Genomic DNA, 23,859 nt, shown 5'->3' with positions numbered 1-23,859 from the left:
TTGTCGAGATACCACAAAAGGGTCTATAACCAATCCTTGTGGATTATCAAAATTCTAAGGACTCTCGGGAGTCTGGATAGGATTATCAGGGGATTCCAGGCCATATTCGTAAGGTGACCCAATATCTGATGGAGGCGGACAAGAAGACAAAGGTTGAATGCTCAGAAAAATTCCAATTTCAACACCTTGATCCTCAAGTGACTGCGGAAATTCACGAAAAACTTCTCCGAATGACCTTCCAGACCAAGGAGAGGAAGAGGAACGAGACAAACCTAATGGTTCAGCAACAATGACTTTGTCTCAAACAAAAGGGAATAGAAATTAATTTCAAGGCTTTTAAAATATATTAGGGATATACTCACGATGTGGTCCATAATAAGACTATCACGGATGTGATGTGATCATGAGCAAAAAAAATTATTTAATACGCTGAAACAGACTGATGCCTTTTCATGTTTTAAGAGTCGACAAAAAGGAAAAATATGACTCTAGTCTCTTTCGGTTTGAATGAGCTCGAAAGGACAAGTGCTTGATGATCTTTTAAATTTAAAGAGTCAAAAAGACCAAAATCACTATTCATGATAATCTAGGCAAAATGATTACCAGGTAATCGTGAACTACAGAATACCTCCCAGTGAACCGAAAAGTACAGGCAGGAAATCTCCCCGAATGTTGTGTTCAGTGTATCACGTTTACAAGGCAGTAGACTCAGCTTCCTACGAATAAAGGATTGCAAACCTAGTGGGGTCTCCCTTTATATATGCAACGGTATGGGGAGCACAAGTTCATACTAACGTTGCCTAATGCTGAAGTGAATGACATCTACTAGGTTTAAAGATGTTGGAACACATCTCTAGCCAAGACCTCTAAAAGTGAGTGTTTAGTTTCAAATAAGCCTTAGGTTAATTGAATATATTTTAAAGGTTTATCTTGAAATTAAGTCTCAGTTTTTAGGCCCTATCGATGTCACCTGAAAAACTATTATGTGCAGCTATATGAGACAAAACCCTTTTAATTCGATGAATGCTTACACTAATTGAGAGAAGAGAAAACAATCAATGCAATAAACAAGCAACCAAAAGTAAGATGACTCTTCACTACTTCACTTTTCAAAAAAAAATAATGAAAATTCTTTCCACTTCCTACTCTTCCTATCAGATGCACTTCAAGTAGTCCTTTTAACAGGAAAATAAGTTCATTTCATTTCACATGCTCATGATGATGCAATTCCAGCTTTCAATGATGCCAACCAATGCAACATATCAATTAATCAAACTATAATGATGTATTTCTTCAATGGAATGCCAAAATTAATCTTTCACATACACATTTCAATGATAATTTCCAAACACCCAACACCAATCAAATGCAAAGCATGATAAAAAGAACTCCCTTCACACCAAATGCAAAGATTCAATCGAAACAAACCGAGCAGCGTGATCCATGCTTAGAAAAGAGACGTTCAACAAGAGAAGAGAAAATGAAACCTTTTCACTTGTTCAATTGAAACCAAATCAAGATAGATGCAAGGACTAAAAAATGAAATGCACGAAGTAGCAAACCAAAAACTCGACTTGATGAGCAGACAAACAAATGAATAGACAATGACCTAGATTCCCTAGGGACACAAAACATAAAAAAAAACTCAAAAAATCAAGTAAGGCAATCTCAAACCAATCAAGCAAACAAGTCAAGCTAACAAAGCATTATATCTAGGGAGAATACAGGAAAATAAGCCCAGAAACAAAATTTATGAGGACAAGACACACTGGCAATGATTTAGGAGAAACCCTGATTTTAACCTACAGGCATCGACGCAACTATCTAACTAGCAACAAGCGCCAGAAGGGGTTGTGGCATGACTATTCAAAGGGAACTCGCGTTGGTCGGCGCTACTATTAGAAAATTAATAGCGCTGATCGAGGGATTCAAAGAAAAAATAAAAAATTTCACAAACCAAAACCAGACCTGTCACTCTAAATTCAAGAATCAAAGCAGTAGATGACTTGAAGTACAGATTACCAAAGAGAAAGAGTGAAACAAGAAAATTTGTCACACATCATGAAATGAAAAACAATCCAAATAGAGGGATAAATCTCTAGTATGGTCACCAATTTGTGGAGTAGGAATATTCTCTTTGCAGACAAAGACAATCCCTCTAGCCCAGGGGAGAGGGTCTAGCCACAAACAAGACAATATAATATAAGTTTCCTTAGATTGAGAATGGATAAGATCCTACCTCTTGTATCGCTAATCTGTGTTTGATGAAGTCCTTGTGCCTTTGCTCTAGCGATCAGCTCCTTAATGTCAATCAAGTACCTGAAACAATGAGACAAGAAACCAAAGCACACACGCTAGCATACAAAATATTCAATCTACTTAAGAGGATAAGGAGTCTTAAGCTACCAACTAACATATGAAATTGATATAGAAAACAAAATATCATTATTAATAAGACAAAAAGGAAAGTACAACCTTCGCCTTAGCGTTGCAGGTTTCCTTCAACGTGTCTAAGTTCCAGCACCACTATTAGCATCTCATGATTCACCCTCAAAAAAATGGAAGTTCAAGGCTTCTTCCTCTTTTCTTCAAACCAAACACTACAAGCTTATTCTCCCTTTACAAACATGAAATAGAAGGCTAAATCTATTAAGATATTATTGGTTATTCAAACTCCTTCATTAGCTAGCTGAGGTTGGAAAAGGAAGAGTTTATATAGCTTGAGAGAGGGGAAATGGATCCTCTTATGATGGGAGAGGCCTTATCCCTTTTGGTTTGTTCCATTTTAATAGGGGAAAGAAGCCCAACCAATCTCTCTCGGCTCTATCTCGACTAACCATTTACCAGACTTCCGTTCACGAAGCTTCTAGACCTGCAAGCTTCGACTCCATTTTTAAAAACTTGCAAAAAGAGGGTCGACATGGTGTAGTGTTGTTTTATCAACCTTAATTGACTCAGACTGCAACATTAATTATCAACCCAGGGTAGGTCTTGTTGCTTCAATGGAGTTTGCACTATCTGTGCCGATACACTCCAGCCAAGCATAAGAAATTGTAGAAAAACTGTAAAAAATGTCGCTGATCTAAATTACTGAATCAATCATGTATGCAGATGTAAAAAACAATCCACAGAATTAAATCACAACTCACAACTATTGAAATAAAGGCGCGCCACACCTAGAACTAACGTCTATTCCAGTTGGTTACTATTATTCTGTTGTTTAACTCTGTGTAACAGCATAAGATGAATAAAAATAGCAGCGAATGCAATCCACGATTTGTGCAGTAACAACGAGAAACTATAAATCAATAAACTTAACTTAAATGTACACTACCTAATCACTGCAATCCCTGCCAAAGAGGAGGGCCCTTCCTCCTTAGCAGGGCGCAGGAAGAACACAAAAACTGATTAATGGATCAGTTGAGAAGCAATAACAGCATCATCGTGCCAATTGATATTAAAATAAGTTCAGGAATTATAGAAACAAAGTAACGATACTCTTCTATATGCCTGTGTTTGATACATAAAAAGTCGAGTCTTTTATAACTATTACATCCCGAAAATTAGAAAAAAGATCAACCTTGAGAATCTCCGATTCTCATGTTAATCCAAAAATAAAGAAGTTGCAACCTACTGCTATATAAATATACATTAGTTACAACTGCTTGAATCTTGTTGCCTAAAAAATAAACAATCTACTACCAACAGTTGTTATGTGGAATAGTACCCACATTTCCAGCTTCGGTGCAACAATACTGAGTAAATGATGGTTCGGTCTGATGCGGCATAACTGAAGACAGCACTGTTGGTGTAACGGCGGATCCATACGAGGTGTAACAGCAACCTGTAATAGCACCGATGTGTAGCAGCAACCTATACCAGCAGCCACTTGTAACAACACCTAGTATGCAGCAGTGATATGTAATAGCACTCAGGGTGTAACAGCAAACTGTTCTACCCTTTCTTACAGTTAAGTCTTGTTGCCTATCTGCTTCCGTGAGCCAACACTTGAAAAAGATAAACTTCCCAACATGCTCCTTCAATGCTCGTCTAGTTAGCCTCAAAAAGAAATAAAGCCTCGCATTTATTCGGTAAAATACAGTAAAGTAACATGACAGTAAAATGGATTAAAAAGGTAAGAAAATAGTGAGTTTGGTCATATAAGGGCACAGGTCTGAAGGACATAAAAGTCAAAACAAGGGAAATAAGGTGCGGAAAATGGGTGAAAAACCACACCCAACATCTCCCCCCAACTAAAGCCACTACATGTCCCCATGCAGAATCTCAAACCCTTCTATTGTGCCCCCGATGGAAATCTATAAAATTGTATGCAGCATCAGTGTCATCACCTAGAGCTCTGAATCCTTGATCGGCCATTAACTCACGTGGCCAGGATTCTTCTTCGTAATCACATAACTGATAATCGGGTTGATATTCTTCCAATGGCAACCATATCAGAGGGAATCTGAACCTAAGGCCAACCTAGAACTCCCCCAGTGTCAGCACAATTTGGGTGCATTCCGGCACCCGTGAAATAGCAGCCACAAAGTTCTTATACTCAAAGGGGTCCCCTTCCTGCAATTCTGCACTGCAAGCCTCCGTGTGCTTGAGACATCCGACCAGCGCTTGGTTTCTCATGGTCGCAAATAAGTTGAGGCAGACCCTCACGATTTTTCTTTTGTAGATGGCCGACTGATCTCTCCTTTTCGGAGTGCTCAGGAACTACCTAAAATATCATCGAAGTTCATAGGCCATTCTGAGTTCATCCCAGACCCATAGTGTTATCCTTTCCTCATCGATCTTTATTGTCTTCTTAGCCAGCTGCCACTCAATCTCGTTCCTCATAAATGAGAGGAATGCCCACAACTACAAATCTCCCATTATAGAGAGGATAGTCGCCACGATATTTGTGCTCATGTATTCGCACATCATGTTGTACAAGAACAGTTTGCACAGCAAATTTTGATCATCAAAATCATAGGACTGAAAATTTTCCAAAAAGTTGTGGGTAAAAGAACCCAAATAGGACCTTTTCTCATAAACTGCCCTCAACTAAAATAAATAGTAACGTTCCCACAAGAACACAGGGTATGACGGGGACAGATGCTTGCATGCTAGCAGGTTTAGAGCAAGGTCGCGGAGTTTGGTCTTATCAAACGTTAGGTCAGAGACCTCCCGATGCAGTTGATGTAGCTATTCATCCTTTTCCTTCATCATTTTTTTATGCCTCCATGCCTCCTCTTTTCTTTCCTATTATTCCTTCAACCATTTCTCTTGAAAGGAATCCATCATATTATTATGCACATTGAGTGAAATCACTCCCTCCTGTAGAGAGAGTGCTAGCTGCTTCCACTTTTGCAGCTCTGCCAATAACAACAATTTCTCAGAATGCCATCCTTCAATAGGACCCGACATTCTTCCACATGCATCATCAACTAAAGGTGTACCATCCTCTCGAGGGTGAAACTGTCCCACCTTAGTTGTTGGTTCTTATGTAACAACAGCTTTGTCAGTGGATTTGACCATAGTTTCTTTATTTTCCTGGTTAGCCTCCACTCTTACTGTTGGTTCTTATGTAGTAGTAGTAATATCCACAAGTTTTTACTCATCATTTACCTTCGGACCAGCTTCGGTGTATGCTGCTAGTTCTTATGTAACAACAGCAGTGACTATCGGCTCATGGATATTATCTTTTTCTTTTTCCTCCTCCACTGTTGTTCCTGGTGAAACATCAGTGTCAGCAAAGGGTTCTTGTGTATCAGCAATGTCCTCGACAGATTCTGGTGTAAAAGCTTCCCAGTTTTTCATTTGAGTCTCCCTCGAGGTAGTATCTGCTGCACAGACTTTGAATCCGGCTTCCACCAACTTCCCAGCATAGGCTATACAAAGAGTTCTCGGGATTTCTCCCCTTCTAGCCCTGTCCACAACCTCCACCAAAGTATCCAGCCTTGCGGCTCTTGGCTCTGCCTTCCCTACTGCTAGTTGTTCCCTTAATTTTTCAATATCTTTTTCTAAAATTTGAATTTTCAACAGCAAGGAATGGGTTTCTCTCTTACCAAGTGAAGGAGGTTTTTATGGCTGAGCTTGCTCCTCATCCTTTCGTCTGATTGCTTCCTTGTTCTTTCTTGACATAAATGGGGACCCTGGGTGTCTGCTGACCCTTATCCTCTACTTCAACCTTCTGTCGCCAATTGGTTTGTCAACCGACTTCTTGCTGATCCTCATTTTCGAGGACTGCGGTTGCTCCTTTGTTTCCTATGGAGTTTCCCCAGTCGTCTTTATTTGCCTTCTACGAGTAGTCCTAGGCCTTTTCCACATGAACTCCTCCCAATTTTTGCCGTGTTAGCTCAAGGCATCCAACATGATGAGTTTAATAAGGTCGTGGTTTGTAACACACGTTTTTGGATGTGCAGCCATTTTTACAGTCGTGGTCATGTGTCTAATATTGCCTAGAAAGAAATACGGCAGGTTAATCCACTGCTGATGGAAAAGATGGTTCAGCAATGGGAAATGGTAATTAAACACGATTATTGCTCTTCCCTCACAAGTAATATACTTAATGAGGAAGAGAGAAACATCCCCCCATGGCTAGGGGAGTGACAGCCTATCAATTCCCCTGCCCTTCTTAACCAATGACTCACTTTCCTAAAGAAAATCCCCTTTTACGAGGGGTCATTAACCTTCCTGGTAAACCATTTCTTCCCTTCTGCCTGCAATCCTGTTACTCTGGCAATAACTTATTCTGTGACCTCCAATTTCAGTCCTATGATTTTTGTCTGGTTCCTTTCCAGGTTCTTCGCGAATTCCATGGCCACACCATTGTCTGACCCTTCCAATTTCTGGAAGAATTTGAACCAGCCTGTGTCTTTGAAGACCTGGCATGCTTCAGGACAACCTTCCAAGGCCTCTGTAGTTCCTGGTTCGTGCTATATCGCTACTCCAACCATTGCTTCTGCAATTCAAATGTTGTTTCACCTTCTTATCTTCCCTCCGACTCACACTCTAGTTGTTTCAACCTGCATTGCTACCTTCCTTCTCTCCAAACACTCTGAATAGGGATTCAGTGCTTCCAGCAGGGGTAAATGATAGGGTGGTAGGGTGGCGCAGGTGCAGATTTGGATTAAGATTTGGCATGCATGGTTCATACAGATTAATGAATTTTTCTTTAATGGTGAGTCGTGGGGAGGTCTCGTCAATAGTGCCCTTACCCTTTTTGGTATGCTTTGGTATGAAGTAACAATACCTCCCGGGTTACATGCCTTAATTGCTGGATTTTTCCAATAATTACAAATCATGCGACAGTCATGTCGTGACATGATTCATTCCCCACCAGCTTAATTATGATAGCCGTCCTCGGTCATCAATTTATTCATGTTAACTTACCATAATTACAAAATAAATCGAATGCAAAATTACCTTCTTGATGACGTACCTGGGTGATGTGGGGCATGGTGATGGGCGGCGCAACGTCGAATCATACTCGGGCAGGGAGATAGACGAACTTAGATCTATTGATGAGGCTCACGGTGATGTTTTTGTTGTTTATTACAATAAAATATTTCATTTTATTCCTAAAAAGTCGTTAGTTGTTACAGGTGTAACAACCAAGATGACTAATATATACTAATTTAATTTTTACAAAAAAGATAAAAAAACAAAAGATCGTATTACAGCACTTATAGTATTATACACTTTGAAATAACAAATGTTGTTGCAGAGGGTGTAACAGCACTTATCATATGATACACTTTGAAATAACAAATGTTGTTGTAGAGGGTGTAACAGCCACCACCAAGTGGTTTTCAACTGTTACAAATAGTGTCTTTTTGCGCCTGCAAAAGGTTTTCATAGCCAGATTATTATTATTATTATTATTATTATTATTATTATTTTAGAAGAACGGTGTAACAGCTGCCACCAGGTGGTTTTCAACTGTTACACTTATTGGAAAAGTTAAAATTTTTGCAGCACAGGGGGGCTTTCCCATGTTCCCATAACTTGTAGATCTGAATTTGTGACAATGTTGACAAATGAACCCTTCGAGGTAGGTTTGTGATACAACCGGAGACGGTGCCCATTTGCAAGTAATGATGTCCTTGCACTGTCAATGGTTACCAAATTTATAGTCCCATTGTCAAAGACTGCATCTACCTCATAAGGGCCTAGCCATCTGGTGCGGAGCTTACCCTTGAAGTCCTTAAACCTTGAGTCGTATAAGAGAGCCCAATCTCCTTTCTAGAATTGTTTCTTCTTTATAAATCTGTCATGCCACTTAGCTCTCTGTTGCTAGATAATCTCTATTTTTTGGATAATAGCCAACCGTTTCTCCTCCAATTCATTGAGTTGGTTCAATCTCTGCCTTTGTGCTGTAGTCAAATCCAAATTGACCTGCAATGTTATCCTTAGTGTCTTGATTTCAAATTCAATGGGGAATAAAGGGTTCTTGCCATACACAAGTTCATATGGTGAGAATCCAGTGGTGTTCCTCCATGTAGTCTTGCATGCCCATAACCCTTCCGGAAGTTTGTCAGCCCAATTTCTTCGATGATTGGCCACAGTCTTAGTAAGGATCCCCTCAATGACTTTATTAGTGCTTTCCACCTGGCCATTCACCTGTGGATGGTAAGGTGTTGTGATTTTGTGATGGATTTTATATTTCTCAACCAATTCACTGATCTTATGAGATGTAAACAGCGGCCCTCCGTCTATGACTATCTCCCTCGGTATGCCAAACCAGACGAAGATGTCTTCGAACAAAAAATCTGAGACAGCTTGCTCTGTGGCTCTAGTTAGTGCCTTCGCCTTGACCCATTTCATGACATAAGCAGTACAGACCAAGATGTAGGATCTCTGTCTAGATGAAGGATTGATTGGTCCCACAAAATCCAGAGCCCACTTCTCAAAAGGTTCTATGACGATCTGGGGCTGTAACGGCATTTCATTCGATTGCAGTGGTTGGCCTATCCTTTGACAACTATCACATCCCTTCACAAACTTCTTGGCATCCTGAAATATTGTTGGCCAATAGTACCCTGTTGAAAGGACTTTGTATCCTGTCCGTTTATCTGTGAAGTGTCCTCTGCAAGGTTCCTCGTGACAGGATTTGAGGATATCAAAGACCTCATCCTCTCTAACACATCGTATGATCTGGAAATTGGGTCCAGTGTGGTAGAGGTTCCCATCTATCCAGGTATATGTAGCACTTTGATGTATGATTTTCTTTTTCTCCCTAAAGGACAAATACTGGGGAAACTTCCCTGCAGCAAGATAATTTGTTATGTCTGCATACCAAGGTGAGTAAGTAGAAAAAAGATATTCATCAGGGAAAGAATCTTCAGTAGGAGTGCAACTGTCATCAATAGTTAGCCTAGATAGAAAGTCATCTACTATATTGTCTTTTCTAGCTTATCTACAATAGTGATATCAAATTCTTGTAACAACAATAACTAGCATGTAATCCTACCATTTGTAATTGGCTTATTCATTAAGAAACGAATGGCAGAATGGTTAGTGTGTACAAATACTTGATATCTGGTGATGTAATGTTGGAATTTATTGATGGCGTGCACGATTGCTAAGAACTTCTTCTCAGTCACTGTGTAGTTGAGCTTAGTTGGAGTTTGATTTTTACTTATGTAGTAAATGGCGTAAGGTTTCTTATCCTCCAGCTAGCCCATAACAGCACCTACAGCAATATCCTATGCATTTGTAGCTATGTGAAACGACAGTTCCCAATTAGGTCCTCGCAACACCGGGGCTGCTGATACACAGCATTTTAGCTTTAAGAAGGCCTGCTAACACTTCCCTGTCCACAAGAAATCCACATCCTTCATGAGAAAGGAAAATAATGGCGATGCAATTCTTGAAAATTTTTCTATAAATCTTCTGTAATACCCTACATGCCCCAAGAAACTACGTACCTCCTTTGTTTTGGGGGTTGGAATTTTTAGGATTACCTCTATTTTTGCAAGGTCTACCTTGATTATGTCAGCAAAAATGTAATGTCCAAGCACGATCCCTTAAGTCATCATCATGTGACATTTCTTCGTAGTCAAGGCAACATTAGTCTGTACACATCATTCTAACACTTTTTCTAGGTTGAATAATGCTGCTTCAAAAGCATCTCCATAAGGTGTGAAATCATCCATGAAGATTTCCAGACATTCATTCAATAAGTTGGAGAAAATTCCCAGAATTTCCCTTTGAAAGGTTGTTGGTGCATTATAGAGCCCAAAAGGTAGCACTCTGTATGTGTAGGTTCCCCAAGGACAAGTAAAAGTTGTTTTATCCTAGTCTTTCAGGGTGATCTGTATCTGATTGTAGCCACTGAATCCATCCAAAAATGAAAAGAATTTCTTTCTGGAGAGAGTATCACGGACCTGATCTATAAATGGTAATGGAAAATGGTCCTTTTGAGTGGCCTTGTTGAGTTCTCTATAGTCGACATAGACCTCCACTTGCCATTATTTTTAGGAACGATGACAAGCAGTGACACCCACTGACTATCAGATATTGGATAAATAAAATTATCACTCAGGAGCTTTTGTAGTTCCTCTTTCACCACTTCCTTTAGTGCAGGGTTCATGTGGCGAAGTGGCTGTCTGACTGGTTTGCAGCCATCCTTCAAATAAATACGGTGAGTGCATAGGTTATGGTGGATCCATTTCATATCCGTATAATCCCATGAAAATGCCTTTTTATACTTTTGCAACAGCTATAACAGCTGTTGATTCTGTTCAGCAGTCAAATTGGGGTTAACATTCAAAAAATTTCCAGCCTCAATCTCAATTGGGATGCTAGCAAGGGTTATACACATCCACATTTGGTTTTGGGGGGTAAAGATTAAGGCTTTGAGTTGCCTAGCCATCTAAGATCACCATGGATCCCACCCTACAGCCTATAAATGTGTCCGTAGTGGCCAACCAATGTCTCCCTAGGATCAAAGGATGCCCCCCCCAAATTGGATTTGGGCTGTAAAATAAGGAAATCAGTTGGGTATCTCCAGGAAGATACCGTAATAACTACATCTTCTAACATCCCCTCGGGTTTAACATGGGACCTATCTGCCAATTCCAGCACAGTAGGGGTGTGTCTAAGTCCTTGTAGCCTGAGAGCGATGAAGAGATCTTTCGTCATTACATTAATGGCAGCCCCAAGATCAATTAATGTATTGGCTATGGGTTGATCATTAATCTAGATGGTGACTGTAGGCTTGCCTGGATCATTGTGCTTGGTAAGGAGAGGTTGAGCAGACATTAATTTGGATAACTCTCCCATCACAGGTATGGTGGCAGGGTCTTTAGGCTTTCTTCCAGCTTTCTTGATGCACAAATCTCTCACTATCTTCGCATATATAGGTACTTCCTTAAGGGCTTCCAGCAAAGGGATTCGTACATACAGATTTTGCAACTCCTTGAGGAAATCAGATTCAGGCTAGGTAGTCATCCTAGGTTCAACCAGTCTCTGAGGATACGGGGGTTCCTGCGTAACAGTAGTTTAATCTATTGTTACAGGTGTATCAGCCTTCCCTGAAGTAGTTGTTACAGATGTAATAGTTCTTCTCAGGTTGGTTGTTATAGATGTAATAGCTTCCTCTACATCAGTTGTTGTAGGCGCAGTAATTGCTTCAGAGTCTCTGACTTCTCCCATGGATGGTTCACAATCTTCCTCTGTAATGATAGGGGAGTGACTAGGGTTAATTACCCTGCCCGATCGTAATTGTATTTCATTAAATTCCATGGGGGTAATAAGCTAAGTCTGGAAGGTCGTAGTTGCCTCTATGCCCTGAGCTGCTTTATTGTTTGGGTTTGGGTTAGGTTGCGCAGGTAGTTGAGGTTGTATAGGCGGCAGAGGAGTAGAAGCTTGGAAAGGAGATAATTACAGCTGCTGCTACATGGGTGGTGCAGGCAAAGCTGAATTCTGGGCATTTCCTCTCCAGTTTCGGTTCCACGGGTATGGTTGGGGTTGAGGATATTGGACAGGAGGAGATGGAGACCATTGGTTCTAGGGTGAAGGGAACTGAGATGAAGGAGGGGCAGAATATTTCCATGGATATGGTGTTGAACCTCAAAATTACCCTCTCCTTGATAGCTTTTCTCACTTCTTTCCCTTGCTTTTCCATAAGATTACAGATCACCATCAATGATAAATGATAGATTTTGTCTTAAGGAGGGCATTAAATGATTAACATGTTATATTTTTATGTTTTTTCTATCTGAATAAGTTTTTGCAAATTAGCTACAGAACACAGCCTATTCTGCAGCTAACTGTGTATTCCATAGCTACTTCCATGGTCTGGCAGGTTCCAGGTGTCAAATGAAGAAACTGGCCACATGGGCATCTCTCGAATCGTCTCCACATAGATTATGTCCTAGTCACTCAGCCCAGATCAACAAGGAAGCAAGCTCAAGATCATAGTGAAAGGTGGAGTCAAACGTATGATACCCAGAAGCAATAGGACTCTTCATCTACTCTTTCATGGTTAATTAAGAAATCCAACAGTTCTGTTGCAGCATTAACTCGGATCATCCACCTGTGTTAATGGTTATGTGCAAACAGATTGCTCGAATTCAAGTCACCTATAGCTGATCAGACATTTACACAGTCTTGTTGTAATACGTATAAGCCACATGTAGCTAGTTTCCTCAAAGACAATGATGAATATTTTCTTTTAAATACTGGTTGTACATAACCGAGAAGGGTTCGAAGATTTGGATGTATTAAGTTCAGACTCTCAGCTCTATAGTTTTGGACTTTGTTCCTATTTATAATATAAAGCCGTGTGTTGACCAATGATCGTTTGAAAGAGAATTTTCAATTAGTTAGCAGCTCAACCCAGTCAGTTGCAGAGGGCCCCTACATTGAGGGAGGTTTTCTTTCCATTTGTTTTCTATTCAGTTTTAATTTTACCATTTTCTTTTAGCAGTATTTTTAACTTAGGTTGATTCCTTGTAGTTTGATTCCTTTTAGTTTTGATCAGTAGCATAATGTTGGAACTCAATTGTGCAGTCTTGTTTCTCCAACCCATGTCATAAAAGGAAACGACTTTGTTTCTAAACATAGTAAGGTTGAAAGTAATAAGAATGCATTTTTGACTAGTTTACTCGTTGTTTTTGTTATTTGTTTTCTAGTTTAGATTGTCAATACACTGTGTTAATGAATGTCTTTTATCACCATTTAAAGCTAATACCCATCCTAAACTAAATGGTTAAACATTCACTCTACACAATGGTTGAAACTAATCAGCTACCTTCTGCATGTTTTTATTTAGTTCTAGATCATGAAGTACAGAAAGTTGCTTGTATTCCATCTCAAGAAGGTTATCTTTCAAAATTGAAGGTTAGAGTAACTAGAAGTACTTCAGTTAATTTCATTCTATGTATTTATTTCAACATGCCTTACAACTTCACCTTTTAACTTTAAGAATTAGATTCATGACTTAGGATTAATGACAAGATAGGACAGATGCTCTGTTTTTCCTTCTTTAAACCTAGATTTTGACTAATTTTAAGCTCTTGGTTCATCTTTAGGAAGTTTAGATTCAGTTTCTCATAGTTCAGTTTGTACATCATTAGGAATCAAAGAACAGAAACCCCCAAAACAATATAAAAAATACAAAACAACGAAGTAGGAAGGGTTAACTAACCACATATAATGCACTACACTTCATCAGCTTACAAACCTCGGTTGATAATTCATGCAAGCAATTTAGGAAACTAAATTGACTAAACATATGGTTGAATATTATATGCATTGTTCCATGAGTTGAAAGAGGAAAAGTCGTGAGACATACCTGGAGGTCGCGGTTTCCATGGCCTCTGTGGTGCAATGAAGTAAGAGGACTACACCTCTTCGCTTGATTCTCTAAGTGTTGCCTTTAGTATGGGAAGCTCCGGACACTTCTCTGTCAAATGTTCCAGCTCGCAGATGTTTCAAAGGCTAATGTTGTTCAGTTCACATTCCCTGTAAGGATGTTTCTTCCGACAAGTCCGACAAAACACCACTAGGAGTGTATGAGATTCTGGTTGTGCCTTTTTTATCTGTGCTATTGTTATTTGGGATGAGAGAGTATTAAGGATATCGGTCTTGAAATTTTCAAACAAATTTCTGATTTTCGCTCTGGTTACTCTTCCGCCTGCAGATTTTGTATGCGAACAGAGGCATCCTGAATCGTACTTCTTCCTCTAGATGATCCTTGAGAGCATCATAGGCAGAGCTTAATAATTTCCGTGAATGGATCTTGTGATATATCCCCCTTTCTTAATAGGTTCAGGGTGTCAAGGCAGTCGTCCCTCATTCCTCTGATTAATATAGTCTTCAAGATTTCCAGGTCTAAATAACTGTGTTTAGACCTCTGCAAATTGTAGTGGAACCGTTCCACACAATCTTCCAGGCTTTCTTCCTCCTTCTGTGTCATTCTAAATATCTCTTCTCTTAAGTCCCTGGTCCTACAATAGTCTTGGTACTTTAACAAGAACGTCTCCATCATATCATTCCATGTTGAAATGGATGCGAGGCCTAATCCCATGAACCATCTCAAGGCTGCTCCTTTTAAGGTAGCAGGGAATAGTTTTAACTTTTGAGCATCTATTACACAAGACATCAAACTCAAATAGAAATGTATCTGGATCTTCCACAGTCATCCCCTGAAAGGATGCTAAGGATGATAGAGGAATATTCTTCATAGGAGCTTCACCCCTGAGATTCCTAATTGAGAATTCAAAAGTGGTGGTGGTGGTGTTTGTTTTAGCATTGTTATCATTATTGTCCCCCATGATTAATCCTTCTAATCCTTCCTATAGTAGATTTTCTTCCAACTACGTTTTTGATGGCCCTACAGACGCAACTAATGCCTCAGATACTCCTGGAGTTGGTTGTTTCACCCCACTACCTGTATTTGGATATTGATAAGTTTCTAAGTGTTTCTCCTTCTCAGGTGTCCGATGTTCCCCCTCGGTTTCCCCTAGCCCTTGGTCCTCAAATTTTGGCTACTCACTTCCCCTTCCTGCTCATGAATCAAATCCTTGACCTTGAAGGTATGAGTGCTGGCCTTAGAATGATATGGTCCCGAGATGGAGGGATTGGAGGTTTCTACTTTCATTATGGGAGTAACAGCCTTCTACGGCCTTGTCTTCCTTGCATTCCTTTGAGAGCTGGACTGTTCTTTTTCTGCCTTGGAGATTAATTCCTGGATAAATGTCTTCCTTCCCAAATCTTCACCCTTCGTTTCCTTTTTACGACCCGTCGTTCCTATGACTTATTAGAGTGGGGGTGATTTCAGTATCTCTATAAGTCCTAAAAAGTACACACATGGACCCTATGTGTATCAAATCAAACTCTAAGTATCTCAGCCTTCGACAGTGGTGAGCCTGCCCAGGTATGTTAGAGCGATGCGTAGGTTCTTACCTCTCGTCTTACCACCCAACAACTGAAGAGTTGAAGACACACTAATCAAAGCATCAAAATGTCCTAAGTGTCCTAGTGATCACAATGGTAAGCCCGCCCAGGTATATTAGAGTGATGCGCATGTTCTTATCTCTCATCTTACCACCTAACAGTTGTGGACTAGGAGCACTCTATATTAAACAAACAACTTGGCTGATTGTATCGTCAACTTTCGTTCCCCGGCAACGGAGCCAAAATGTAGTGTTGTTTTATCAACCTTAATTGACTCAGACTGCAACATTAATTATCAACCCAGGGTAGGTCTTGTTGTTTCAATGGAGTTCGCACTATCTGTGTCGATACACTCCAACCAAGCATAAGAAATTGTAGAAAAACTGTAAAATATGTCGTTGATCCAAATTACTGAATCAATCATGTATGCAGATATAAAAAACAATCCACAGAATTAAATCACAACTCGCAGCTATTGAAATAAAGGCGCGCCACACCTAGAACTAACGTCTATTCTAGCTGGTTAATATTACTTGGTTGTTTAACTCTGTGTAACAGCATAAGATGTATAGAAATAGTAGTGAATGCAATCCATGATTTGTGCAGCAACAGTGAGAAACTATAAATCAATAAACTGAACTAAAATGTACACTATATAATCACTGCAATACCTACCAAAGAGGAGGGCCCTTCCTCCTCAGCAAGGCGCAAGAAGAACACAAAAAGTGATAAACAGATCAATTGAGAAGCAATAACAGCATCACTGTGCCAATTGATATTAAAATAAGTTCAGGAATTGTAGAAACAAAGTAATAGTACTCTTCTATATGCCTGTATTTGATACATAAAAATCTGAGTCTTTTATAACTATTACATCCCGAAAATGAGAAAGCCATGAGAATCTCTAATTCTCATGCTAATCCAAAAATAAATAAGTTGCAACCTACTACTAAATAAATATACATTAGTCACAACTGCTTGAATCTTGTTGCCTCAAAAATAAACAATCTACTGCTGACAATTGTTTTGTGGAATAGTACCCACATTTCCAGCTTCGATGCAACAGTATTGAGAAAATGATGGTTCGGGCTGACGGGGCATAACTGAATACAGCATTGTTGGTGTAACGGCAGATCCACACGAGGTGTAACAACACCTGATGTGTAACAGCATCGATGTGTAGTAGCAACCTGTAACAACACCTAGTATGTAGCAGCAATATGTAACAGCACTTAGGGTGTAACAACGAACTGTTCTACCCTTTCCTGCAGTTAAGACCTGTTGCATGTCTTCTTTTGTGAGCCAACACCTGAAAAATATAAAATTCCCTACATGCTCCTTCAATGCTCGTCCAATTAGCCTAAAAAATAAATAAACCCTCGCATTTATTCGTTAAAACACAGTAAAGTAACATGACAGTAAAATGGATTAAAAAGGTAAGAAAACAGGGAGTTTGGTCATATAAGGGCACAATTCTGAAGGACATAAAGGTCAAAATAAGGGAAAGAAGGTGTGGAAAATGGGTTAAAAACCACACCCAACACGTGGGTCATGAATGTCTTACCAGCGCCATTCAGCACTAGGTCGGGTGTTAAACTCTGCAAATCAGCGCAAGGAAGAAACTGAGTGCTAGCGTCGGTCTTGAAAACTGAGTTTGAAGGAATATTCTTGGGAAATGATGTAAGAGGGAAATTTTCTGTAGATGAAGAGGGATGTAAGGACATGTTCTTCATGATAGGGAAACAAATGAGGGTCACTGTAGAGGTCCTCCAGGATTGAGGAACGGGGAATACAGGGACAGTGACAAAATGTTGTGTAACACATATGGAGAAAGTATAATTTTAGATCTCACTCAAAATCCAACAGACTTATTAGTTTTTCAGGATTTCAAGATTGGGGGGATTGCAATGTTTCCATTAGATTTTTTCATGTACTAGGGCATGGAACTCATATTTAATCAAAAGAACCAAGCCCTCTATGTATCTTGATGTTAGTGACATTGGTTTTCAAACTCCTCTATCATGACCCTACTAAAAATGTACCCATCACTCAAAAAGAATCTTGACTTGGCATGCTACGTTTTTTCTATCTCATGTTAATGCTTAGAGGGTGATATCAATGACAAAGATCCCAAGATATGCAATGATTTTGATGATATGTAGGTATTTGTTGTAGCATGACTTTTTTGGATGCTAGAGGCCATCTAAAGCCTATTTTTTGATGTATTTTCAATTCATAGATGGATTGCACTCGATGTTATTTTGATTATGTGCACCCTTACATGCTATATAAATGAGAACTTGTAATTTGTGGACCTGTGGTTAATGAAGATTATAACTACTATATTAATGATGTTATATGATTTAATCCATGCTTTTATGTTTTTTATAACAAATTCATCACTATACATGCTTTTGTTGACATATATGCATCAAAATATATAAAAATATATATTATGTGAAATTCACTCCCAACCTAGGAGCTTTTGAAAATCTCATTCCTCACTCGTGCTTCCACTCCAACTTCTTGCTTTGACTCTCACTTCCCACTTTATCTCCTACTCCGAAGCAGCCTTGCTCCATAACAAACGTGAATCACATTACTAAAACCTCTATGATCTATGTCTAATGTGTGTGTTAATATTGTTTACCTGTTTCTCAACTAGTGATCCTCCCAATGATGGGGTAGTATAAAAGACAACATATATGGAAGCTTCACCCTTTCCTTACATTAGTGATGAACAAGTTGAATGAAAGTGAAGGAGAGAGTGATAGCGGTCATTTCTTAGTATAGGACACGTGCATGCCATAGGAGATAGTGAAATAGACTAATGTTTGGAAGAGGGTGCATGCATGATAAGGGAATTCATGTAACACCTTCAGTTAATTCTAGTTTAGATGTTGTTTCAAATTTATCAATTTCAGTTTTGGATAGAATTTTTCTATTATTAGATATTTTCTTTTGTTATTTTTTGCATGCATGATCTATTCTTACTAAGAGGGAACATGTCCTTAGTCAATTAGAATAATTATACATGAGAAATTCACAACTTAGGTAGATGACACAGATCTCAAGGAAGGGATGCATGCTCCATATCATCTTTAGATGGAGACACACTTACTTGGAACTCTTACCATGCAACTATGTTGCACTGGGTGATTAGGTTAGGGCTATGATTTGACAAAGTCCAACTAGATAGGATTTTGCATGTGTCCATATTCATGGTACTTTCTCTCCTCTTCCTATTCTATTAGCGAGATGAAAGGTGTGTCATTGTGTTGGTTATCGAGGATTTGTTTTGAACTGTTGTAGTGTATATTTTTCAGTATTCAATATAAGATAGATGCAATTGAGAGTTGAAATATATTTATTTTCCATTCAAATTTTCCACAGTATATATATGTAAATCAACCAACTTACATTTGCCTTTTTTAATTGAAACTTTCAATTTTTCAACTACCTAGTACTTAGTTATTCTTTCTAGGTGCAAAATCTGCTTACCATTGTTAATGAAAATAAAGGGATATAAATATAAACGGGTATAAAAAATGTTAATGAAAACATGGATACCTACAATATCTAGTGAAAGTAGGGGCTTTTTAAATTGGAAAAGTGCATTGGGTTTTATTGGTAGGGGGTTGAATAAAGTGATTTTTAAAGGTATTTTCCAATATGTAGTCAAATTAAGGGTATTGTTTTGTATGTCATGAACACATGTGTTATGTTATATTTTCATTGAGTGAAGCCCCCGTGATCAAAACAGGGAATCTAGAGAGACTGGGCTCCACCCCACAACTAGATCGGGGAATCTAGAACTGCTTAAGCTCCACCCCACAACTAGTTCACGAAATCAAAAAATCTAGTTCTCCACCCTAAGAACATTATAAGATTCTAGAGACAAAATATTCTCCACCCACTTTTCACATCAAGAATCTAGAACCCAGTGCCTCTACCTGTCTCCTAAAGGAATCTAGAGGGCACTAGTCATTCCACCTAATGGCCTACATGGGAATTCAGAGAGCTAGCCTCTACATGTTATCAAAGAACCTGAAATATAGAGCTCTATTCAATCTCCACTCGATACACAGCAGCGATCCAGAGCACTCGCTCTACCTACAAATTTCCACAATGATATTTTTTACCTCCTCCCTTCGTCTCACACACCACACTTTATTTCTTCTCTATCGTCTTTTCTAATATACCGTTTGATGTCATATTAACCATAGATTCCTCTGCCACAATAGTAGGTTGGCTCATCCTTCTTTCTCTAAGCCCAACCTTTAATTCCCTCAAGATTCATTCCCCCCCTTTTCAACAACGTCCCATGCACATGCTTAAATATCTTGGCCTTTGACTACACTGCTTTATTGAGTTTAACTCAACGGAATGTGGAAGTAGTTTCCAATGGCATGTTATTGTCCATCCTTTTACTTAAATATTTCCCAACAACACTATTCCTCAAGTCAAAAAAATAGGTGACAAATTAAATGCGGGCTTGGGGTTCCACAAGAAATCCTCCCTCTTCACCTCCAGAGACTTTGAATCAGTGTCCCTCTCAGTCTAGCCATGATTTTTATTATTTACATAAATTTACATCATTATGCATTGTAACACCCTCCTCCCACATTTACCCAATTTCATCGATTTACTCGGGTAAACATGTGACAAAGAGTTACTATGATATGAACCAACCTCCTAGATCACCTCAAGGAAATGGAGTCGACAAAATGAAACCTTACTGACCTTCCTCAGGAGCTACAGGACCCCCAAGAGCTAAACCACCTCTCTAAGTGCCCAAACCCTTAGTTAGATTTCTTTTTCATTGACTTGGACTCCCAACAGCAGGCATAAGGCTGCATTAATTTTACTTTAGGCCTCTAGTCGTATGCACAAGCCTGCAAGGTAGCGACTGCAGTCTCATTTTCCTAGTTTTTTGCCTGCAACCACAGAACCTATGCCACCTTTTTAGGGATAGACTCCAGATCATTGCCCATAACTTAATGAGACTTTATAGAATGATAAGTAAATAAATGACAAAGATAAATATACAAATTTGAACCACTGGCTTTACCTACCCAGGCCTAACCATGATTGACATTTCATCAAACACATTGTGAACATGTAATCTACAAGTCATGAATGCATATCTGAACATGGGGATCTGATACTTATCTGAGAATCATCAAGAAGGTATATTTCCCTCTCAGTATAGTTGTAATAACATTTATTAGGCCTTGCATTCAATAACCATTCATTTACCAATCAAAACATGATAAGAGCCATAACGGGAATTTGTCTTAAAACCATGCTTATAACCAACATATAACCAAAATAATAGCAATGATAGAATAGACATCAAAGCCACATCATAACAAGTAAATTTACTCATAAAATAAAATAGGAAATTAGCTCTTATTAACATGTGCAAAATCCCACCAAGTCATGGACTTCCAAGTACCACCCGACCATATATTTGGCTTAACCAAATATTTCTTTCAGCCAATCACCCTCGTGCCATATTCCAAGCATGAATGTGGGACTCACATCAAAACAACCAAGCTTCCTCAAGTTTTACCACATATCTCGCCATTACCAGTCAAGGGATTTCTAGGCCCGAAACAAGCACCTGCCCAACCAGGCTTTACTATAGTCTTGCCATTACCAGTCAAGGGATTCCTAGGACCAACCAAGGAACAAAAACTACCAGGATTTACCGAAATCTCACCAAAATCATTCAATGGATCACTAGGCCCTAAACAAGCTTGTATGCCTTTGGATTTCTTCTCTACCTTAACGAATTTTCCCATCTCCAACCTCAGCCTTTACCGTGTATCCTGCCATTATCGGTCAAGGGATTCCTATGCCCTTAGGAATTTCCTTGAGACCACCTCGCCTAGTTCCAAAACCATCCACCAACCCAAAGCTCAACCAAATGAAACAACCCCATCACACCATGGCTATCTAGAAATGGAAAGGAAAAGTTGAAACCACTATCACACATAGAAAATCCCATGTCAATGGCAACAAGAGAACCAAATACACATATGCATGTACCATGCATGCCAAAACTAGTAAGGATATCATACATACAACTCGATACCTGCAAGTAATCCTGAAGTAGTCGCTTGATCCAACTATTCCTTGCCTTATCTTTGCTTTCCCTTGATTCCTTAACCTTCGTTTGCCTTCCTTTATCCAATGCTAGAGTGCTCCAAGAATGTTCTAAGTGTGCAATATTATGAGAGAAAGAGAATAGTGAGAGAGGTCCAACATAAAATTAACAAAAGCCAACACTGACCAAAGCCATGAACTAATCCTCAGAAATAATTTTATCATTGAGGCCTCTAATTTCTTCACTTTCCTCCTCACATGAAATATTTGACCTTTCACCTTCCTTTTCTCCTATTTTTCTTTATTTCCATAAATAAATGCTAATAAATGCCTCTTTGCCTTTCCAATTCCTTTGCCAATTTCCTTAGCCACAATAAACAAAAATGAACAACCACTAGGATGTTTTTCCCAACATTCATCTTGGAATACATGTCACATGACCTTGGTCTTATTTTTCCCTTTATTATCATTTATTACATGAACTTCTAACCTCAGGTTGTTACAGACCCCTCCCCCTTAGGGGAACACCATCCTCAGTGTTCTATGACACCTATAAACCAAAAACCCACTAAAAACAAAACACACTGCTTATGGAGCTTTATAACATAGCTCATTTCATTATTTACAATGACCACTGCTGAAAGCATGGCAATCATCTCATTTACTATAGCATTATAGCACAACTCATTGCGGTATTTACAATAACAACCACATTTTCTTCAACCAACAAATAACAATACTATCTATGGAGATTTATAAATCTAGCTCGATACAGTATTTACAATAATATACACATATATACATATGCACATTTTGTCTCCCAACAAATAAAAGGATATGATGCCCATATCAATCAACAAGGTAATCGAGAGGCTCACACCTCCACCCAAAAAATAGTACTAGGATTCACCTCCTTCCCAGGAAGTCCATAATCCACTGCCAAAGTCAAACCTACATCCAATGTCCAATGCTATGATCCTTGCGCTACTTATTCCCTCAGTGAATTGTTACCAGCTCATTGTTCTAGGGCACACTCCCAATGTGCATTTGATTCCATCTAGCAATGCTCATGACCAAAAAAAATCCATCCCCCAACCTTCCCGTCTCTGCTACACAGTCCCTCGGGAAAGGACGGTCACCCCCTTCCGTGAAATCACTCACCTTCCAAGTTCCCCAACATCCCCTTTCCCAAGCGATCCATCCCTAGGCAAGGTTTCCTCACATCAGAAGGTCCAAAACCCAAGGGATATTCCTACCTCAAAACCATCATACCAATCATAGCATGCTCATTGAAATCAATGGACATTATTGGGTACCAGTGTCCCACAATGGCCCTACTCTTGAAAGCTTTACTAGTTCATTGTTGTTTGTTCCAATTCCTTTTTGTTGTTGCTACTAGTTCTCTGGCAGTTAATCCAACCACCAAAACTAGGCATTTCCATGTTTTCCTATAACAAACACATACTTGTCATTAGATTCAAAATTAATTGAAATAAATTCAAATCATACCTCATTGGAAGGTACACTTGCAATTATGCTCACTCCCTGACACAACACGTCTAACTAGCTATTTGATCATATCATCGTGAATAAGCATACCATATCCAGTTAGCTCAAAAATCAACCATCATAAATCAGAATCATAGATCACATGCATAATCAATATGGAAATAAAATATTGATACTTATCCTTTAATCAATTCTTGATTATGCCTTTTTCCTTTCCATACCCTCACCAGATCAATTACCAAAACCGACATCACCCAATGCCTTTTCTCTTTAATCACATACACATAAACACAATGTACATCACAACACAATCACTGACACACGGCATACAACACTACATAATGCATACACTTACACCCGGCATACAATAAAACACATACACCTATACCCGGTGTAAAACACAACACAATACATACACATACACCTGGTGAACAACACAATACATATGCGTACACAGAGTACAACACAATGAATACGCATGTCACGATACCACGACTATACAATGCACATACACAATACCACATGTACACAACATAGCATATACGATATGCACACAATAATACATGTACAACAACAGCATGTGTACCACATGTACACAACACCATCTGCACAACGTGTACACATCACTGCATGTACAAAGCACCACCTGCACAACATGTACATAGCACTACATGTACACAGTACCACTTGCACAGTTTGTACCCAACACAACGTGCACTTGACACCACATGTACATAGTACCACTTGCATAGTGTGTACCTAACACCACGTGCACACAACACCACATGTACAACATGTACACAACACCGCATTCACACAACACAAAATGTACAACATGTACAT

This window comes from Pinus tabuliformis, chromosome 8 (genome assembly GCF_031772625.1).
Source record: "Pinus tabuliformis cultivar Carrire ecotype Pingquan chromosome 8, CPIR1, whole genome shotgun sequence".
Classification (NCBI taxonomy): Eukaryota; Viridiplantae; Streptophyta; class Pinopsida; order Pinales; family Pinaceae; genus Pinus; species Pinus tabuliformis.
The sequence above is the reverse complement of the archived record's forward strand: the minus strand, read 5'-3'. Positions refer to the sequence as shown.